This window comes from Anomaloglossus baeobatrachus, chromosome 3 (assembly GCF_048569485.1).
Source record: "Anomaloglossus baeobatrachus isolate aAnoBae1 chromosome 3, aAnoBae1.hap1, whole genome shotgun sequence".
Lineage (NCBI taxonomy): Eukaryota > Metazoa > Chordata > Amphibia > Anura > Aromobatidae > Anomaloglossus > Anomaloglossus baeobatrachus.
In genome coordinates this window covers 7,647,733-7,654,136 of record NC_134355.1, presented here as the reverse complement: position 1 = coordinate 7,654,136, position 6,404 = coordinate 7,647,733, and positions in this window count along the sequence as shown.

Here is a 6,404-nt window from a genome sequence, read left to right as displayed (position 1 = left end):
GTGGAGGCCATGGTGTCTGTACTGCTGCTAGATTCCATAGCTCCCTCCTGGCCAGTGGAGGCCATGGTGTCTGTACTGGTGTTAGTTACCATAGCTCCCTCCTGGCCAGTGGAGGCCATGGTGTCTGTACTGGTGTTAGTTACCATAGCTCCCTCCTGGCCAGTGGAGGCCATGGTGTCTGTACTGGTGTTAGTTACCATAGCTCCCTCCTGGCCAGTGGAGGCCATGGTGTCTGTACTGGTGTTAGTTACCATAGCTCCCTCCTGGCCAGTGGAGGCCATGGTGTCTGTACTGGTGTTAGTTACCATAGCTCCCTCCTGGCCAGTGGAGGCCATGGTGTCTGTACTGGTGTTAGTTACCATAGCTCCCTCCTGGCCAGTGGAGGCCATGGTGTCTGTACTTGTGTTAGTTACCATAGCTCCCTCCTGGCCAGTGGAGGCCATGGTGTCTGTACTGGTGTTAGTTACCATAGCTCCCTCCTGGCCAGTGGAGGCCATGGTGTCTGTACTGGTGTTAGTTACCATAGCTCCCTCCTGGCCAGTGGAGGCCATGGTGTCTGTACTGGTGTTAGTTACCATAGCTCCCTCCTGGTCAGTGGAGGCCATGGTGTCTGTACTGGTGTTAGTTACCATAGCTCCCTCCTGGCCAGTGGAGGCCATGGTGTCTGTACTGGTGTTAGTTACCATAGCTCCCTCCTGGCCAGTGGAGGCCATGGTGTCTGTACTGGTGTTAGTTACCATAGCTCCCTCCTGGCCAGTAGAGGCCATGGTGTCTGTACTGGTGTTAGTTGCCATAGCTCCCTCCTGGCCAGTGGAGGCCATGGTGTCTGTACTGGTGTTAGTTGCCATAGCTCCCTCCTGGTCAGTGGAGGCCATGGTGTCTGTACTGGTGTTAGTTACCATAGCTCCCTCCTGGCCAGTGGAGGCCATGGTGTCTGTACTGGTGTTAGTTACCATAGCTCCCTCCTGGCCAGTGGAGGCCATGGTGCCTGTACTGGTGTTAGTTGCCATAGCTCCCTCCTGGTCAGTGGAGGCCATGGTGTCTGTACTGGTGTTAGTTGCCATAGCTCCCTCCTGGTCAGTGGAGGCCATGGTGTCTGTACTGGTGTTAGTTGCCATAGCTCCCTCCTGGCCAGTGGAGGCCATGGTGTCTGTACTGGTGTTAGTTACCATAGCTCCCTCCTGGCCAGTGGAGGCCATGGTGTCTGTACTGGTGTTAGTTACCATAGCTCCCTCCTGGCCAGTGGAGGCCATGGTGTCTGTACTGGTGTTAGTTACCATAGCTCCCTCCTGGCCAGTTGAGGCCATGGTGTCTGTACTGGTGTTAGTTACCATAGCTCCCTCCTGGCCAGTGGAGGCCATGGTGTCTGTACTGGTGTTAGTTACCATACCTCCCTCCTGGCCAGTGGAGGCCATGGTGTCTATCTATCTATCTATCTATCCCTCTATCTATCTATCTATCCCTCTATCTCTCTATCTATCTATCTATCTATCTATCTATTATCTATCTATCCCTCTATCCCTCTATCTATCTATCCCTCTATTATCTATCCCTCTATCTATCTATCTATCTATCTATCTATCTATCTATCTATCTATCTATCTATTTATCTATCTATCCCTCTATCCATCTATCTATCTATCTATCTATCTATCTATCCCTCTATCTATCTATCTATCCATCCCTCTATCTATCTATCTATCCCTCTATTATCTATCTATCCCTCTATCTATCCCTCTATCTATCTATCCCTCTATTATCTATCTATCCCTCTATCTATCCCTCTATCTATCTATCCCTCTATCCATCTATCCCTCTATCTATCCCTCTATTATCTATCTCCTATCCCTCTATCTACTGTATCTAGCTGAATAATCTGCTTCTGGTTCTTCTGCCTGCAATACAGATCAAGATTACCAAATCTTCCTATGTCTTTCAATACAGGCAGTAGCTCAGTGGTAGAGCTGCTGCCTAAGGACAATGAGTTAAAGCCCCAGCTGTCCCTGGTAAATTAAAGTAATTCAATGTATGCACTTATCCTGGCTCTTCCCCATAAATTAAATTCTCATTTGCTCTGGTTTACTGAGACTTGAACTCATTGCAAAAAACTGCAGCACCTAAACTCACTGACCGCCTGTGTACATACCAGGGCTGTGGAGTCGGAGCTCATTTTGGTGGAGTCGGTATAAAATGGAGCGACTCCAACTCCTAAAATCTATAATACATTGGGTCCAGCGTGCAATGCAGAATGTGCTGAATATGTTTTCATAGGAATTTGGAAACTTATGAAATCTCCTATAAATGTCTGTTCTGTTCCTGATCTAAGGCTACATTCACACTCAGCGTTTTTGCAGCGTTTTTTGAGGATACGTTTTTCAGCTGCAAAAGCAGATCAGCTTTTTACAAAACAGCATCACCTGAAAGGTTTCTAAGCTCATAGAAAATGATTTCAATATCAAAAGCAGATTAGAAAAATAACGGACGATGCTTCAAACATAGGTACAATTAAACTGATGAATGAGAGGAATGAGCAGCAGCGAGAAGAGAATGCAGCATTCAGTGTGTGTGAGATGGAGCCACAGCGCTGCTCATGTAACTGAGGAACACACAGATATTACAACAGAAGAACAGCAAAATGATACTTTAGGATGAGATGATCTTGTAGAAGCTGCTTCAGAACACTTTCCTATTCATCACATGCGCTGTGTTGTGCACATGCTGCAGCCGGCAATAAGAGATAGTCTGCAAGAGGGAAATCTGATTGGAAAAGTGAGAAAATTGGTTATTGCCGCCAGAACCCCTAAAATTGATTCCATCTTGAAGAGACGTGCTGGGAAAGGGGCAATTGTTGATCAAGCCACTCGGTGGGCCAGCACTTATTTAATGATTGAGCAATTGCTTGAACTAAAACCATTTCTTATAGCTATTCTGAACCCTCAGGTAACACTAAATGAAGGTCAATGGACACAGGTGGCTGAATTGAAGGAATTGCTTAATCACCCATTTGCTGTGACTAAAAAATTACAAGCTGAGGATTTAACTCCTGGCATTTTCATAAGGGAGTGGAAGAACTTGCTATTTTGCCTGTCCCAAAGAGGAGGTTTAATCCCAGATGGCATTTCTGCTTCAATGAAACAGAGAGAGACACAGCTATTGGAAAATAAAATTCTTCTGGCAGCTGTTTATGTGGACCCAAGTCATCGTATACTGCTTGATGATCAACCGCGTACTAAAGGAAAAGAAGCTCTGACTGAGGTAGCAGTTAGGATGAGCGGCTACAGGACTGCCAGGCGCAAGAGGACTTGGGTCCTGACAGTGCTACTGCTGCCATATCTTCATCCTCATCAGATGAGGAGTTTAACTTTGACAAGTATTTGGATGACATGGAACAGGCAAAGCGTTGCCGCAAGGAAAAAAATGTCACTGCGTCTCCTATAGCAGCAGATTGGCCAGATGTCACTCCGTCTCCTATAGCAGCAGATTGACCAGATGTCACTGCGTCTCCTATAGCGGCAGATTGGCCAGATGTCACTGCGTCTCCTATAGCGGCAGATTGGCCAGATGTCACTCCGTCTCCTATAGCAGCAGATTGGCCAGATGTCACTCCGTCTCCTATAGCAGCAGATTGGCCAGATGTCACTGCGTCTCCTATAGCAGCAGATTGGCCAGATGTCACTCCGTCTCCTATAGCAGCAGATTGGCCAGATGTCACTCCGTCTCCTATAGCAGCAGATTGACCAGATGTCACTCCGTCTTCTATAGCAGCAGATTGGCCAGATGTCACTGCGTCTCCTATAGCAGCAGATTGACCAGATGTCACTGCGTCTCCTATAGCAGCAGATTGTCCAGATGTCACTCCGTCTCCTATAACTGAATAGGATAACTGAAGTGTGCACTAATATATATATTATGAGTGCAAGCCAAAAATTACATACTATATACGGATAAGGCTGCACATCAAACTAAGATAATAGTATAATGCCTCAAGCATATGGACAAATATTGGAATATACAATGAAAAATGCTACTTGCTAATTTGAACATGTGAATAATGAATTGCATACCTGCCATGAATATTAGGAAAAAGGAGATATTTAGCAATCGCATTGATCAATGTAACTGAGCCCCAAGGCCTCGTCAAGGCATATCTCTATATTGGGGTCCCTAGCTCTGTGACCCTAACTGTGTGTCATCTCATTGCAATTAAAAACTGCTATGGGTGGAGAGGGGTAACTAAGGACTTTCTTATATAGGAGATGGAAAAAACATGGCCAAAAGGGGCGGAGCTGTGTTCACATTCAGAAAAAAAAATTCCAATATTTGTCCATATGCTTGAGGCATTATACTATTATCTTAGTTTGATGTGCAGCCTTATCCGTATATAGTATGTAATTTTTGGCTTGCACTCATAATATATATATTAGTGCTCACTTCAGTTATCCTATTCAGTTATATGTAGTTTTTTTCTGAATGTGAACACAGCTCCGCCCCTTTCGGCCATGTTTTTTCCATCTCCTATATAAGAAAGTCCTTAGTTACCCCTCTCCACCCATAGCAGTTTTTAATTGCAATGAGATGACACACAGTTAGGGTCACAGAGCTAGGGACCCCAATATAGAGATATGCCTTGACGAGGCCTTGGGGCTCAGTTACATTGATCAATGCGATTGCTAAATATCTCCTTTTTCCTAATATTCATGGCAGGTATGCAATTCATTATTCACATGTTCAAATTAGCAAGTAGCATTTTTCATTGTATATTCCAATATTTGTCCATATGCTTGAGGCATTATACTATTATCTTAGTTTGATGTGCAGCCTTATCCGTATATACTCCGTCTCCTATAGCAGCAGATTGACCAGATGTCACTGCGTCTCCTATAGCAGCAGATTGACCAGATGTCACTGCGTCTCCTATAGCAGCAGATTGGCCAGATGTCACTGCGTCTCCTATAGCAGCAGATTGGCCAGATGTCACTGCGTCTCCTATAGCAGCGTATTGTCCAGATGTCACTGCGTCTCCTATAGCGGCAGATTGACCAGATGTTACTGCGTCTCCTATAGCAGCAGATTGACCAGATGTCACTGTGTCTCCTATAGCAGCAGATTGGCCAGATGTCACTGTGTCTCCTATAGCAGCAGATTGACCAGATGTTACTGCGTCTCCTATAGCAGCAGATTGGCCAGATGTCACTGTGTCTCCTATAGCAGCAGATTGGCCAGATGTCACTGCGTCTCCTATAGCAGCAGATTGGCCAGATGTCACTGCGTCTCCTATAGCAGTAGATTGACCAGATGTCACTGCGTCTCCTATAGCAGCAGATTGACCAGATGTCACTGCGTCTCCTATAGCAGCAGATTGGCCAGATGTCACTGCATCTCCTATAGCAGCAGATTGGCCAGATGTCACTGCGTCTCCTATAGCAGCAGATTGGCCAGATGTCACTGCGTCTCCTATAGCAGCAGATTGTCCAGATGTCACTGCGTCTCCTATAGCAGAAGCTTGGCCAGATGTCACTGCGTCTCCTATAGCAGCAGATTGACCAGATCTCACTGCGTCTCCTATAGCAGCAGATTGACCAGATGTCACTGCGTCTCCTATAGCAGCAGATTGTCCAGATGTCACTGCGTCTCCTATAGCAGAAGATTGGCCAGATGTCACTGCGTCTCCTATAGCAGCAGATTGGCCAGATGTCACTCCGTCTCCTATAGCGGCAGATTGACCAGATGTCACTCCGTCTCCTATAGCAGCAGATTGACCAGATGTCACTGCGTCTCCTATAGCAGCAGATTGACCAGATGTCACTCCGTCTCCTATAGCAGAAGATTGGCCAGATGTCACTGCGTCTCCTATAGCAGCAGATTGGCCAGATGTCACTCCGTCTCCTATAGCGGCAGATTGACCAGATGTCACTCCGTCTCCTATAGCGGCAGATTGACCAGATGTCACTCCGTCTCCTATAGCGGCAGATTGACCAGATGTCACTGCGTCTCCTATAGCAGAAGATTGGCCAGATTTCACTGCGTCTCCTATAGCAGCATATTGTCCAGATGTCACTGCGTATCCTATAGCAGCAGATTGACCAGATGTCACTGCGTCTCCTATAGCAGCAGATTGACCAGATGTCAATGCATCTCCTATAGCAGCAGATTGTCCAGATGTCACTGAGTCTCCTATAGCAGCAGATTGACCAGATGTCACTGCGTCTCCTATAGCAGCAGATTGGCCAGATGTCACTGCGTCTCCTATAGCAGCAGATTGGCCAGATGTCACTGCGTCTCCTATAGCGGCAGATTGGCCAGATGTCACTGCGTCTCCTATAGCGGCAGATTGGCCAGATGTCACTGCGTCTCCTATAGCAGCAGATTGGCCAGATGTCACTCCGTCTCCTATAGCAGCAGAT